Consider the following 16853-nt stretch of genomic DNA (forward strand, 5'->3'; position numbering starts at 1 on the left):
GAACAGAAAGGATTATCAGATACAGGACATTTCTCTGGTTTGTTTGTTTCAAGGACATAGGAAAAACTTGCCTTTAAAAAAAGTTATGGATTATATGGAGGACCATGTCATATAGAGACAATTAGGAGCCTCAGTTCAACCTGAGTTTAAATCCAGCCTCAGACGCTTACAAACTGTGTGAGGCTAGGCAAGTCAATTCTATTTGCCTTAATCCACTGAAAAAGGAAATGGCATTTAGTATCTTTCAGTATCCTTCTCTAGAAAATCTCATGGGCAGTATTGGCATGCTATAGTCCATAAGGTCAAGAAGAGTCAGAAATGACTGAACAGCAACATATGGAGAACCAAAGGATTCTATATAGGCTGATTTCTTCTGGATTTAAGATATGGAAATTCCCTTCTAGTACTTTTATTTTTTAATTGTATTTTATTTTTCCCCCAAAATTATATATCAAGACAATTTTTAGTATTGATTTTTATAAGATTTTGAGTTCCAAATTTTTCTCCCTCTCCTTTTCTGAAAATGGCAGGCAGTTTGATATAGTTTATACATATGCTATCACGTAAAACATATTTCCATATTCATTACAGTTGTGGAAAAAGAAACAGATCAAAGGGAAATAAAACCATGAGAAAGAATAAAGTGAAAAAAATATGTTTTAATCTACATTCTGAGTCCATCAGTTCTTTATCTGGTGTTGGCGTATGCCTGCTCCACCACCCTAGGGCTCACAATCTCCCTCTGGTTTGCTAAGATGAGGCTTGCTGCTGGCTAGCACTTCTGGGCTGCACTCACCTTTCACTGGAGTGAGACAGACCTTTTCTGCTGATCCTCCAAGTTTCTTGGGCTAAAAGATTGTTTCACTACATCTTTTTGCTCATTCTGCTGTTCCAGGATTTGTTTGGGGGCTTTATTTTATGGTTATTTGGAGGCTGGCTCCCAGAAGTCCCAAATTCTCGTATTCTTAAAGCAATACAGTCTTGGTTTTTCACTTTTTTGTGCACTCTGTACACAAGATTATGCATACAACATGCTTTATGTACTTTTATAGTCATAAGAATAAATAGGAGTGCTATACATCTTTGGACATAACCACATTCTAATGTGGCAGCCATTACTAATGGATAGGAATAGATGCACCAAGTGCTAGATTAATAGATGGAAAAAGGAGATTCCATGAGGAAGATTTCCTCATAGGATATGAAAACAAATTTTCTCCTTTTATTATGATATTCAATGGCCTGCCCTTCTAGTGATTGAAACTGAAATAAAATGTAATGATCAACCAATAAGGTTATTATTAAATAGTGATTAAGCTCATAGTGTGCATTTAGGACTGTGACAGGCACTGAGGGCTTTTTAGGTAAAAAAATATAAATTGTTTCCTTCCTGCAAGTAGCTTACAACATGATTGGGGAAGCAAAGTAAATATATAAAATAATGAATAATACATAAGAATGTAACAAATCAATAAATTGTGTGCAACCAGCTCTAAATGCTGCAAATATTGAGAAGCAAGGGAGTTGGTGAGAAATAGGTTCAAAGAGCTAGGCATTGAAAGATGGGGAGGATTTGAGAAGGCAGATTAGAGAAGGAAAGGCTTTCTACATAACAGGAAGAATGAGCAAAGGTATAAAGGTGGGAACAGAGATGACATGCTGATAGGACAATGGGGAGGTCAGCTGAAATAAATATGTTGGGAAGGAAATCAGGGTAGAGGATGTGATGGAAGGTCTTGAAAACCAGTTAGAGGAATATTTAGCTGATATGCTAATATAAAGAGAACCACTCAAAGTTTTGTTTAGGGCAAGATTAATCTGAGCATTAGAAAATAGAATGGATTGAGCCATTCTACTGATGAGAAAAGCCATCTAAGAGAATGTTGCACTACTCCAGTCATGAGATGGTGATGACCTGAAATGTAGTGGAAATGAAAATGAAAGAACAAAGGAACAAGAGATGCTTAGAAGAAAAATAATTGATTACTAGATAATGATGATGGAAATTACTCATGAGATAGAAATTGGAGGTTGGGAGATGAATGGGTTCTACCTCACAACCCTAACCCCTTCAAACTTGACTACACACCCAAAGTACCATTTGTTTTATGAGGAAAGAGCCTTGGAGTGAGTTGCATCTATTCATATATCTAGAAACAGAATTTAGACATACTAGCATTAGAATTAATGTTTTAATTCACCATTAACCAAAATGTCCTATGTTCCTTTTAATGTTTATAACAGTCTGCATATTCTCTGTAGTATTGTAACTACTCACTTTAACATTTTCAGCTGTTAGAGACTGAACATGATTCAAAGATGCCAGAAAACTAAAAGCAGTTTCAACAGATTAGAAATACACAGATCCCCATAAACCAGCCCTTTGGATTGCCTAAAGTTTTCACTTAGTCCCTGAAATTTGGCTTAGGAAGAAAGGGATGAAGGATAGAAACAGATTCAAGTATCTATTCCAAGCAGAGTGGCTGGGATGAGTCCATGAAACTCCCAGAGGGAGCTTGGGGGATGACCATTTATGGATCTTAAAACTGTGACATTCAGCAAACAGTGGGTCAATAACCCATTTAGCAAATGTCAGTGCAGCCTGAAGAGAGGAATAGAAAAGAGAAAAATACATTCCACAGCTGGGACTGTTTAGAACTAGGGAACAGATAGTTTAGAGGATGAGGGGGAAGAATTCCCTTGACTTCTTTCCTATGAATAAATCATTGCTACACATGTTTCCCCCCTCTCCCTCCTTCAGCTATCTTTTATATCCCTTGTTTTGTGTCCCCCTTTTGATCCCATTTCCATCTTTTCTTCATAATATTTATACCACCCCATTAAACCTACGATTCACATTAATTTTGGGGAGAAATCTAGGTTTGATCTTGCCTACTGCACTTACTGGTTGTATAATAATGGGCGATTAATCTCTTTGGGTCTCATGTTCCTCATCTATTAAAAGGGAATAATACTAGTAGGATTTAACTCACAGAGGTGTTTTGAATCAGAAATGAGATTATATAATTGCTTTGCAAACTTTAAAATGCTATATAAATATGAACTAATAATAATGATTTTAGGCCATTTATATACATAGTTTACAGTTATATACATAGTACAGTTTCTCAGAGTCTACTTTAGGCAAAATTGAAATGGGCAAAGTTTATATTCCAGTTCTCTCACTGCCCCTTTTACAGTGTTACCCTTTTTAGGGACTCAGTTTCCTCATTTGTAAAGTGAGGATAATGATACATACACTATCTCATAGGTTTGTTATGAGGAAAGTAATTTGTTATTAAAAAGCTGATATTTAGTAATTAAACTTTGCAAAGTATTTTTAAAAACACAATTTTGCTTGAGTCTTGCAACTCTGTAAGCTATGTTGCAGACCAGAAAATTGAGGTATGGATGGATCGAGAGACTTCCCTCCAGGCATAAAATTCCAGTATGCTTACCAGGCAGGATTTGTAACTAAATTTCTCCTCACTCCGGGTCTTTCCTGACACTCTCTCCACTCCAGCATGTTGGCGAATAGCCATAGAAGATGTTATGAACTTTAAAGTGTCACGTAATTTTGATACACCATTTTAAAAAGACACAAATGCAAAGTTACATTTTAACTGAGGACTCCTGAAATTTTTTTAAATCGATTTTAGGTGGACAGGAAGACCTTATTTTGAGAGGTAAAAGAGTATCTCAGATTATAAGGGAGAGCACAATTGTCTGTATTTCTCCCAGGTGAGTTGTTTCAATGAGCTCTGTTGGATAAAGCATGGGGCTGATGGGGCTCAAGTTGTTGATTTAATTGTCTTGTGATCCAGTGTCATGAGACATGAATGTTTGCCTCTGTGTTTGCCAGTCTCACAGAGTTTGTCCTATGAGGAGAAGGATTCTTTGGCAAGGGAGAGATCCTACAAATGCTCTTCTTCACAAATGATTTTGTATTAATTTCATCAAACCCCATAATACTATCAAACTTAATTGATGAAATCTATAATTATTTAAAAGAGCTCAGCCAAACCAGAAAGGTTTATCAAAATAGATGAAAAATGCCTAAATGACATACAGCAGTATGGACAATGCATTGATTCAATCTGGCTATTGAAACATTTTTGCCAGATATCACAGATCTGGCTAGTAGAATATTACATTTTGGGAAATTGTGTGGTACTTTCAATGATTCTATGCTACTTGTGCAAAAGTTCATCTCTTTACCACTACTATTGAATAAGAACAATATTCAGCAACAATATTTCACAATATATGGCCCCTTACTGATTCTGTTTATTTAATACATACCTATAGCTGTACATGCTGCTTTTCCCTATAAAATGCAAACTCCTTAAGGATAGGGGTTATTTCTTTTTTTGTCTTTGCATTCCTGTCACCTAGTACAATACCTGGTACATAGTAGGCATTTAACAAATGTTTGTTGATGAGTGGAAGAGCCCTCTATATGGAAGGCTCTAAACCATCCTAAACATCACAGCTGTATTAATATTGCAAGACTCAGATCTGACCATATCACTCCCCTACTCAAAAAACATTTGAGGAATAATTATTCCTCACTGTCTTTTACAAGAAATTCAAAACAAAATCCTTCTTCCTTTCCTTTCTTTCTTTCTTTCTTCCTTCCTTCCTTCCTTCCTTCCTTCCTTCCTTCCTTCCTTCCTTCCTTCCTTTCTTCCTTCCTTCCTTCCTTCCTTTCTTTCTCTTTCTTTCTTTCCTTTCTCTGTCTCTGTCTCTGTCTCTCTCTCTTCCTTCCTTCCTTCCTTTCTCATATGGATAATGCAAGAATTTTTTTTGCTTTACTACACAAATTTGTAAGGTTTTACTTTTCTTGCCTTCTTGCCTTATTTTCTTGGCTGCTTTTCTTACCTTGTCTTTTCTTTGGACAAAAACTAATTTGCCTTTCTTGCCTCAATGGATGGGGGAGGGCAAAGTTGAAGGGAAAGAATTCAGAACTAAAAATTAAAATAAATTAAATCCTAAAAAAAAATACTAGCTGTGTGACCATGAGCAAGTCATTTAACCTCTCTAAGTTTCAATTTTTTCAGCTGCAGAATTCAAAATGACAACTCTTATATGACCTGCTTCAGAGTTGTTGTGAGGATGGCACTATAAGAATATGAACTATTGTTGAAAGTGAGACATTAAGCAATTTTTAATTCAGACCACACTGTCCATTAGCCTTCCCACACTATGATTAATAACCGTAGTTTATATAGTGATTTCGGGTTGCAAAAGTATTTACACCTGTTATATCTCTTGACCATCAAAACATCCATGAGAGGAAGGTAGTATAAGCCTCTCTATTCCCATGATCTAATTTTGCAACAAACCTGGACATCAGTATCTATCAGATGTTTTTTTATCAGTCTCAGAGGCTAAAAGTGATTTATAAATTGCACCTGTCCCTGAGCCTGCAGCCATTAGAACAGGTTCACTTAATATTTGAATACCTTGAATTATATTTACTGTATACCATCTCACATGGTCAGGCAAATCCTAGAATTCCACTATCAGCTATGCAGATGACTCCCAGATCTACATATCTAGGCTTCATCTTTCTGGATATCACTTGATATCACTTGAATGTCCAAAGCAACTCATTAAGAAAAACTATTTTTCTGATTGAACTTGAAGTGGGAGAAGTGAAGCAATGCCTTTGTTTGGACTGTCTGGGCCAGGGGTCAGCAGTGTAGGAAAAACCTAATCCATGAAATGGAATTGTTCTTAGGTAGGAAGGAGAGGATTTCTCTCTTCATTCCATTATTTCTTTTAAGCCATATTTCTTTTAAGTGGAGCTATTTGACCAGTAGGAGGCACTGCATCCATCAGGAAGCAGACTTACATTCTTCAGATATGTCTTATTCAAGGAGCTTCAAGAAGTGGTACTTCTGGCAGCAAAGAAGAGAGCCTGTTATGGGCACAAGAGAACTGACAGTAAAAAATATTGCTATGAAGAAAAGCAATTGCTGGGATTCCAGAATCTTCATGAAATTCCCTGAGAAAGGCGCACATGGGGGAACTCTCTGATGAGCTCTGAAATTTGCTGCCTCTGTAGAATTCTGAAGCTGCCCTTTGCATTGACATCAAGTTCCTTTGTCTATAGATACTGGAATAAACCCTGCCTCTCACCCTTTTTATTTTTCTTAAGTTGGGTTCCCATTCATCAACTTCCTTGAAAATTGACCATCACTGATCTTCTATCATTTTGTTTATCCTCCTTAAGGATAATTAAGGACAAATCCTTGAGCATTATTAATGATGATTTGGCAAATGAACCTATATATTCTTTCCAAAATCTGAAATAATCTGCATATCATGAGAGCAGAGATTTTTATATTCTGGAGTACATTAAACTGTTTTTAAAAAATATTTTGATAACTATATTTCAACAAAATTGGTATTATTTGTAAAAACAAAACAAAACAAAACCCACAAAATTCATTATCTTTCCTCTTAAACCCAATCCTCCTTCAAACTTCCTTAATGATATCTAGCAAATGACTATCCTTCCAGTCATCCAGTTTTGCAACCTAGAAGTCATACTCAATTTCCCACCAATGTCAATCAGTTGCCAGGTCTTGTTAATTCTTCTTCCTACTTCTCCCCTTCTCTCTACTCACACAGATAGCTGCTTCATTCAGGTTCTTTCACCTCTTGCCTGGACTATTGAAAGAGCTTTCTGATGGGTTTCTTTGCTATCAGTCTCTTCACCTCTCCAATCCATTCTCCACCCAGATGCCAAATTGATATTCCTGTGGTAGAGATCTCACCACATTACCCAAGAAACTTCAGTGGCCTCTATAATAAAATGCCAGTTTCTTTGGCATTCACAATCTGACTCCATTTCATCTTTCCAGATTGATCACACGTTACTCTGCTCCCTCCATACCCCAGCCAAATTGGCCAGCTTGCTCCTATATATCCCTCTCATAATATTGGAGTGTATGTGACTTCCTACTTCCTGTCTCTGTGCCTGAAATATTCTTCCTCATCACATTGAGCCCTCTCTCTTGGAATGCTAGATCCCTTCACAGCTCAATGTAAGTGTTACCTTTCAACTGGCCTTTCAGTATTCTTCCATTTGTTACTACCTGGAAATAGCTTTGGAGGTTGTGGGGTATAGATAGATAGATAGATAGATAGATAGATAGATAGATAGATAGATAGATAGATAGATACATACATACATACATACATACATACATACATACATACATACATACATACTTAGATATAAATAGATATATCCCAAATATACTTATCTCTGAAGATACTTACACCCTTCCTCATAAACTACCAGGTCCTTGAGTGCAGGCATGTTCTTAATTTTATCTTTATATGTTTAGTCTCTGGCACAGTGTCAGGCACATAGTAGATGCTAAATAAATTTTTATTGATTAATTGACAGAAGTTCAGAATGTTGAAGTTGGAAGACAGAGTGAGAGGTCATATGGTCCAAACCACAATAGTTGTTTGGGCTCCACCCCATCCTGCAAATACTAGAAACTGGGAATTTGTTAACCTATGAAACAAGATCCCTGATGTTCCAACCTGAGAACTCAAAATTCTGAAAACCATTCTGAGCCAAGTAAGGTTCCCATTATTTGGGAATCTCCTTTTGTTATCTCAAATACCATTCCCTCCATAAAGCCTCTAATCATTTGAGTTGGAAATGCTTTTTTCTTCTTTGGACCATACATAGTACTCTTTTTTTAAATGTACATTCTTGAAGGATCCATGATTTCTGTGGTGTGAACATACCTTCCACCAGTAGGGATCACAAACCCTTCAATACCATATAAAAAATCTTGAGTTGTTATGATCAAAAGTATCATTCCCTGAGGATAAACCCTAGAGGGAGAGGTTTATGTAACTTATATGACTTGTCATTTATAGCCTTTCTACGTGGTATAGTAACAATGTGGTATAATGAAATTAGTGCTAGACTTGGAGCAAAAAAAAAAAATCTGAATCCAAATTTGGCCTCTGATGTTAATTAGCTGTGTGACCATGGACAATTTCCTTACTTTCTCTTGGATCCTTAGCTTCCTCATCTGTAAAATGGGTATAATGTTATCTCTAGTACTTACTTTATAGGACTGTTGTGAAGCTCAAATGAGATCATATACATAAAGTGACTTGTGTACCTTAAAGTTCATGTCAGCACTTACTATGATTAGAGCTTATACTCTACTAATGGCCTTTGAGAACCTACTGCCATCTTTACTGGATGATAATTGTGGACACACGTGGAAATGTGATGAATTTTAACCTTCAACATATAGCTACTCACCACAAATCATTTCATAGACCTTACTTCCCATCATTTTGGTGGGACTGAGGTGTTGATATTAGAATTTAGGCACTTTAACACAATATGAAAACAGCTTGAATAATTAGTAATAGGAAAAGAAATTATTTCCTATAACACTACCCAGATTTATACAGCCAGCCTGAAGGGCCAAAGTATGTGGTGGCTTATGTGATATAATTGGAGAGCACTATTAAAAGACCCCATTCCCAAAGATATTTCTTTTATCTACCTACCACAGTCCATGAAATTTCATCATTCTGAATTTATTCCTTTGGGTTCAAGTATTTTTGCTAGGAGTCCCCTGTGAAATTAAAGAACCACTAAAACAAATATAATTTCAGGAAGGGTCAGGAACTGCTTTCTATTGCTAATCACCAAAACTCCCCTACAGGGCTTTTTCCTTCTCTCTCTCATTGTTACCAAATTAAATCTGATCCTCCAGGAAAGCCAGATATTCTCCCAGATTATCTATGCTATTAATTCAACAAGCCCATAAAGAATAATAGCTTCTACAGCTGAACTCCAGCTCCTAGGTACATTTCTTTACAAAGCATATTAAGACATTATCATCTAGTACTCCTCAGTGTGCTTTTAAAATAGCAAATTAACAGGAAGTTGTTCATTGGAATGGTAAGGTTGAAGAGGAGTGGGCGGGGCAAGAAGGTACCACAAAGGATGAACCTTGACAACCAGAGGACAGGATATCAATATTGGGAACCTGAGGGGACTTTAGTGATGAAAAGGGGAGAGGGCAAAACAAAAAATAGGAAGCCCTTCAAGACAAAAGTCACTTACTTCATAATTGGACTAACCCTGGTCACTTGTATACTGTTCAATGTTGTGCCAACTGGTAGGGCCTAAGCTTTCCTCTCACTTTTTAACAATAAATACTAATAGAAATAAACTAGTCTTCACCATGAAGCAGTCTGAAAATCAGAGTATCATGCTATTGAAATAAATAAAGATCATTATGTAATTCAAGGATAAAAGGCATTACAAAAATTCAGAGTTGGTATAACTTCAAGGTTAAAGTTTTAGACTTAAAGGCACAGAGATCTGTTTTCATATCCTGCCTTTGCCACTTAACTTGTATAGCCATGGGTGGGGTGTGTGGGGTGAACAGGAAGGGCTAGCACCTGTGGTGGGAGGGTTTGCCAAACCATTTCCAGGGCTGCATATCCACTTGTGGTGTCCACTTTCACCCAACTGTCACCTGTGGCTCCAAGAAAATATAGGTTGCACAGTGGTCATACCTCGGTAAACCATCTCAGCCCATGGGCTAAATCAAGTTGAGGAAAATCAATAGTCCTCAGAAACGTCAGTGAGTTAGTTGCCTACCCCAAGCATGTGAAGACTTTCCTGATGAGGATGGGGAAATGAGAATAGTTTGTTCTAATGGCTATGAAGGTGGCTGAAGCAAATGATATAGAGCAGTTAGAGCATGGTCAGGCATCAAACACACCAAGGTCATCCATTCATTGCATCCCAGGTCATTACCAGTCATCTTGACTTTTGTCCTGCCACTGGACTTTAGTGACTCTGGAGGAGAGAGTAAGGCTGATAACATTGTTCAACTGTGCCTTACTTCAATTCAATTTAGAGTAAGTCTTTGAAAATAAAAGACCAAAATCAACAGCATAACCATGAGCAAATTACTTAACTTTTCCAAGCTTCACTTTCCTCATCTGTAAAGTAAGAAGGTTGAATTAGATGGTCTTTGAGTTCTTTCCAGCTCTAAATCTATGATCTTTCAAAATACAAAATAATCATAACTCTACCATATTGTAAGATCTTTGAAGGCAGGGTCTATTCTTTCCTCAGGATAAAGAACTGAGCCTGGAGTCATGGAGGCCTGAGTCCCAGTCAAACCTCAGACATTAACTTGTTGTGTGACCCTAGGCAAGTCACATAATCATGATCTGCCTCAGTTTTCTCAACTGTAAAATGGGAATAATAATAGAACCTCTTTCCCAGGATTATTGTGGGGATCAAATGGGATAATATTTGTAAAAGCACTCAACACAGTCTCTGGCACATAGTAGGAACTTAATAAATGCTTAATAATTTGTTCCCTCCCTCCTCCCCTCACCAGCCTTATCCTTGGGTCCTAAAGTGTTTGGGCAAAGTGCTGGTACCCATGGCACTAGACCCTTGGATGGCTAAAAATTCACCATATGTAGTCTAATTAGCTTCTTTCTTCCTTCCCTCTCTTGTTTTCTCCCTCCCTTCCTTCTTTACTTTCTTCTTTTCTTCCTTCCTTCCTTTCCCAAAGTTGCATAACCAGTTATTAATAGCTGGACCAGGGTAAGAAGCCGGACCTCCTGACTCACTGCCCAGTGTTCTTTCTACTAAATCACATAAGTAGGGATATTGATAGGTTAGTAATGTGACATTAGGGGGGAAATGGACTGATATATAATTTGTGTGGATTAGTAAATTCACTCAGCATTTATGGAAAGCCTACTATGTACTCATCACCTGCAGAGATAACAAGATGGAAACTCTGCCCTCAGTAGCTTATAATGAAGTGTAAGAAAATAAAAAGTCTCAACTATAAAGAGAACAAGTATAAGTCACAAAGGAAGAGCTTCAAGATTACACTGTAAAAAAGAACAAATCCATATAATTGTTGATTATAGAAATGATTAGAGTAGAGTGGGGTTGGAAAAGGTAGAAAAGTAAGTCCAAAAGCAAGAGATAGGCAGGGATTAATCAGAGAATAAAGAGGAGATCACGTCAGGTTACTGAATGGAGTGCAAGCAGACACAAAGGAGAGACTTAACAAGATGGGAGAGAAGGGAAAGCAGCATGCTGACAACTGAAAGGGATGGATAATGGGGCATACATTTGGAAGGACGGGAGAGCATGATAGACCTTGAATATTAGGCTGAGGAGTTTACATTTTATACAATTGGAATTCACCTTAGTTTCTACATTTTTATCTCAGTAGTAGGATGACATGATGAAAATAGCATTTTAGGTAGAACAATTTTGCAGGAGTGGATAGAGGGGGCCAGAAGCTATACCAGATGGGCAATTTTACCTAATTTAAAATTTTACATGCACTAGATATAAACTGTTTGCTAGTTAGCCAAGATAGAGAAAACCTCCTTCCATAACAATGATAGGACTTTGTGTATGCCTTGCAGAGTCCTCAAGTCAATTGTCCAATAGCCCAATCAATCAGGAGCATGTACTTACTGCCTACTATGACATGTTCAGCAACTTATTAGCCACTTTCAGCAGTATAAGAACAATAGACAGTTAGGCTACTAAATTATTCTATCATAATAAACTATATTCAACCTTAGGATCTTAAGATAGCTTCCTATTGCATGTACAGAGCCCTGCACTAGTAAGAAGTGTAGAGAAAAACCAAAACATTAGTAAAATCCATAAGGAACTGGGACTATGCCTAAACTATATAAATAGAAGTTAGGACAAAAACATGTGAAAAAATAAAGAATCATTGCATCTCTGAATTGGATAAAACCTTAAAGGTTCTCCAGTCCAACCCCCAACTACATTATAAATTTCCTCATATGACATCCCCAGCAAGTGACCATACAACTTCTTAAACATTTTCAGTAATGGATAACACTTCTTCATAGGACACATAAGAATATTTGCAAAAGAAATACAAAGTGGTAAAGTAGAAATTACAATCATGGCACAGACAAAACAAAAGCAAAAATTCATGATATAGAGATAAAAAAAATTTTACTATGCTGAAAGGAATCATAGACAATAAACCAATTTCAGTATTGAACTTATATGTCCAAATATAGCATTTAAGATATAACATCTTATAAATAGGACCACTAAAGTATATACATATGCCTCAGTATCACATGAAAACTACAAAAATTGACCATATTTAGGCACAGAAACCTAGTAAATAAATGTAAAAGGAAATAGTAAATAAATCCTTTACAGACCATAACACAATAAAACAGTAATCAATTCAAAGAGCACAAATAAAATAAAGATACTGAAGTGGAGACTTAATAATGAAATCTTAAATAATGGGAGGGTCAAAGAGTCGATCATAGAAATAATAGTTATATGAAAGATGAGGATAATGACAAAACATACATTAACAAAATAGAAAAGGAGAGGGTTAGTTAACTAAATATGTATATTTAAAAATTAGAAACTCAAGAAATAAAGCCAAAATAAGTACAAAAGGGGAAATGTTGAAAATTACAGAATTAGATAATAAACTGGAAACAAAAAAGACCATTGAAATGAAAAAAAATTAAAATCTGGTTCTTTTAAAAATACTAATGAAATTGATAAATCTTTAGCCAAACTGACTATATGGAAGAAAATAGAAAAACAAGTCAACAAAACAGCAAGTGAACAAGGTGAAATCACAACAACAAAAAACATACATAAAAATATGGAACTGCCATTAGTTATCTGCCAGGCCTAGAGGCCTGAGGGCTACCCGAGTCTTACCTTCCCTGTCCCAGGTCTTCGGTTGGCCAAACCGGATAAACGTATGAGAGAAGAGACTTTCCGGAGTTGAACAAGGGTTAGGCTTTATTCAGGGTCCTGGTTACATGTGCAGGGGGAACTCTTCCTTAGGAGGGAGAGAGAAGTCTCCCAAGGAGGTGAAGATCTTACAGTAAGAGATTGGAAGCAGAAGTGTAAGTGGGGAGAGAGGGGGAAGGGAGAGCGAAGAGAGGAAAAGGGAAGAGTCGCCTTCTGTCCTGTAAGGGCCCCTCCCGCGCTAAGAGTGCCTTCAGGCTTTCCTGACCCTAATTAAGCTCTCCGGCCGTGTAGTTTGCACCTGAATACCGTGCCTGTTAGATAACAATAGGTGTGCCCAGATCCGGGACAGTCTCGAGGGCGGGGATGCTCCTCCCATCACGTTTCTCACGGGAAGAGGCGGAAATACACGAGATAGCTCCGTCTCACTCCTCGATTCCCTGGTGTTTAATGGGGGGCCTCATGAGAACTCTAAGATTTAGAAGTTCCCACCTTTACCCGCCCGAGACTGTCCACATGGAATTGAGCTTCCATCCCCAACAGTTATCGCTTTGGAGGTCACTTCTAATATAGAAGATAGTGGTTTCCCAAGGCAACAGATTCCCTCAATTTCCCCTGTGATAACATTCCAAGTCAGACCTGCAATTCCTTTAAGATGTTGGGAGGGACATGAAAGCAAACCTCATCAATTGGTACACTTTGTAATGGGACAATACTGTCTTCATGGTGACCAACCCCAACTTTCCATCAGGATTTTTTCTTTAATTTCTCATCCTTGACTTCACTGTTTCCTCTCAGTATCACTAAATTGTTGTTTCAACTAAAACTGTGGAATTTGAAGTTTTGGTGACCCTTGTCTTACACACACACACACACACACACACACACACACACACACACACACACACACACACGCACACCTCCTTTATCCCCAACAACTGGGCAAACTTGGTTCCTTTGAGAGTTTAACACCTACCACAGATGATTAGAATGATCGCTTTGGATCCCAACAAATCAATTAAGTATTTCTTAAGCCCCTACCATGTGCTGCCATTGTGCTAGGTGCTAAGAACACAAATACAACGAATGAAACAATTCCTACTTTCAAGTAGCTTATATTTTAGCAGGGGAGTATATTCAGAATAAATTTAAAGAAAATAAATACAGATAAATGCAAAGTACTTAAGTATAAGCTAGGTTGGAAGGGCAGGCACTAGCAGTTGGGAAGATCAAGAAAGGCTCATATAGAAGGTAATTCTTGAGATGCATCTTGAAGGAAGAGAGGAAAACTGCCAAGTAGAGATGAGGCTAGAATGCATTCCATGCATGACAAATGGCCAATATAAAAGCACAGAGAAGGAAGATAGAATGTTATATTTGAGTAACAAAAAGACCATCTATTTGGCTGAATTCTAGAATGTGGTAAGCAAAGTTATGTTCAAAATGAGACTGGAAAGATAGGTTGAGGCCAAGTTGAAAAGAGCTCTAAAAAGATAAATAGAGGAGCTGAGATTTTATCCAAAATGAGAGGGAGCCACTGCAGTTCATTGAGTAAGGGTTGAAATAATCAGGTCTATGCTTAAGGCAACAGTGTGCAGGATAGACTGTGGAGGGAGAGACCTGAGGCAAGGAGACAAGTGAGGGTGCCATTGCAATGATCTACATGACAGATGATGAGGGACTAAACTGACAAGGTGGCTGCGTGAATAGAGAGAACAGGTTCAGTACAAGTGATATGGTGGAGGTATGAAGGGCAAGATTGGATAATTGATTAGATATATTGTGAGAGGGAGAGTGGAGAATCCAGGATAATGCCAAGGTTGTGAACCTGGGAAACTGGAAGAATGGTGATTCTTTCATCAGAAATAGAAAAATTTGGAAGAGAGGAGCATTTGAGGGAAGAGATAATAAGTTCTGCTTTGCATATATTAAGTTTATTATGTCTCTGGAACATCTAGTTTGAAATGTCCAATAGGCAGTTGGTGAACTTCAGCTCAGGGGAGATACTTTGGCTAAATATAGAATTCTGTGAGTTGTCAGCATAGAGATAATAATTAAATTCGTTGGAGGTGATGAGTTTATCAAGTGGGAGGATACAGAACAGGGGTTCTTTATCTGGGGTTCAGATTTCTGGAGGTCCATAAACATGGATGGAAAAAAATCATACCTTTATTTTTTACTAACTTCTAAAGTGATTTTTAGCATTTCTTTCAAATATTTTTAAACATTATTCTGAGAAGGGGTCCATAGACTTTACTAGAGTGCTACAAGGGTCCATGATACAGAAAAGAATAAGAACCCCTGATAAAAAAAGAAAATAGAAGAAGGCCTAGGAAAGAAACTTAGGGAACACTCATAGGGGTGGTGCCAGCTTTGCTGATGAGTCAGTGAAGAAGGCTGAGAAAGAGTAGCTAAACATGTAGGAGGAGAACCAGAAAAGAGTGGGTGTTAACCATTCTTTTCAGTAGTTGCCAACCAGCTCATCCCCTCACTGTTTAACAAGCTCTTGACATCTGACTCAAGGCATCAAATTAATAAAGCAGTTAACATCCAAGTCCTTATTCCAGTTTTCATATCTACTGGAAACTCTTGGAGTAGGCAATACATAAAAGAATTCTGGTGTCACATATTCCATTGTTAGACAAACAAAAGAATGGCTTTCTCCCTGATGATAATTTGGGTTGATCCAGAGTATGGTCCTTTTTGAGGGTTAGTCATCATCTTTGAGTTCTGCTGGTACTGTAATAGTAAGCTTCCCAAATGTCACCTTACTGCTCTTGAACTGTCATCATTCAGATCTTTTTTCATACAGTTGACCTAGATAAATGGGTCAATGTCACCTAGCAGACATATGAGTGTAATGTTGATCATTATCTTGAGTTATTCATCTATTAAACTGAAAGAATTGGTTCTTTCTCTTATTGAATGGGTGACATGGAAGATTTAAAATGTAGATACTTGGATTATTAGCAACATAGTATCTAGTGGGTTTTACCAAATTTGAAGGCTTTACAAAAGCCTCAAGAGTCAGGTGTCCATGATTCCTATCTTTGTCACAAGCTGTGGGTCACACTCACCTTCTCCTTAAGTGCCCTAGTTTCTTCATCATTGGATAATAATTCAACCTATTAGAAGGGAGTCAGAACACAGATGATAATGCCCATAAAAATATCCCGCAACTGAAACATTACAGTTTATTCTCTACTATAATACAAGATACGAGAAAATTCTTATTTCTTTCCCTCATGGGGTTTATTCATGTACTTTTAAAGCCTTTATGAAACTTAAGAGAAGAAAAACCACTGAAGAACTCATTGAACTCACACATGTCTCCTTTGACAGAAATATTAGTTTAAGCCCAAGGTCTTGAAGAGCAGTAGGTAGTTAATAAGTGTGTGTTGAGTGTTCTAATTTATTCTAATAAATAGCACTGGATCTAGAAGTAATGATCCCAAATAATTTCATGCAAGTTCTTTGGGGCTGAGAAATCTCCACTGGCATCCCAGTGAAGCAAACGTCACACATTAGACTCATTTTTTGAATAGGGAAATAGCCACAAAGAAGCTTCATAGTATTGTGAAAGGATCATTGGACTTTGCAAGAGGCTTTAGAGAAAGAGTTCTTAACCTGAGGTCAGTGAATTTATTTTAAAAATATCTTGTAACTGAATTTCAAACATATAATTGGTTTCTTTTGCAAACCTATGCATCTGACTTTATCCATTTAAAGCCATTATTCTGAGGCTCTAGCAGACTGCCAAAAGGGTCTATGACACAAAAAGATTAAGAACTTTACCCTATTTAAGAGTCTAGTGGATTTCAGTCATTGCTCTGACTGTAACTGGAGTTTTTACCTTGGGCAAGTAATTTAATCTTTTCGATCCTCAGTTTATTTATTTATATTTTATACATTTATTTATATATTCTATTTATATTTAATTTATAAAATGGGAACAATATTTGTACAACCTATGCCTGAGTATTATTGTAAGGAGAGTGCTTTGAAAAATATAAAATATCATCTAAGTGTT

The 16853-nt window shown here is 37.1% G+C and overlaps 1 long non-coding RNA gene across 4 annotated transcripts in view; it reads right to left on the reverse strand.

The window, feature by feature from the left end:
* The window catches only part of LOC140529057 (uncharacterized), a 94161-nt gene that overhangs the window by 71957 nt on the left and 5351 nt on the right, over positions 1-16853 (reverse strand). Inside the window, exon 2 of one of the 4 annotated variants that reach the window (XR_011975402.1) lies at positions 12791-12953. The exons of 2 other annotated variants lie outside the window; for them this stretch is intronic. This is a non-coding gene — a long non-coding RNA (uncharacterized lncRNA). Of the gene's footprint in view, positions 1-12790; positions 13388-16853 lie in introns of those variants that run through there. One more of the 4 variants, XR_011975401.1, reaches the window with a different exon arrangement.

The sequence above is a fragment of the Notamacropus eugenii genome, chromosome 2 (genome assembly GCF_028372415.1).
Source record: "Notamacropus eugenii isolate mMacEug1 chromosome 2, mMacEug1.pri_v2, whole genome shotgun sequence".
NCBI classification, from domain to species: domain Eukaryota; kingdom Metazoa; phylum Chordata; class Mammalia; order Diprotodontia; family Macropodidae; genus Notamacropus; species Notamacropus eugenii.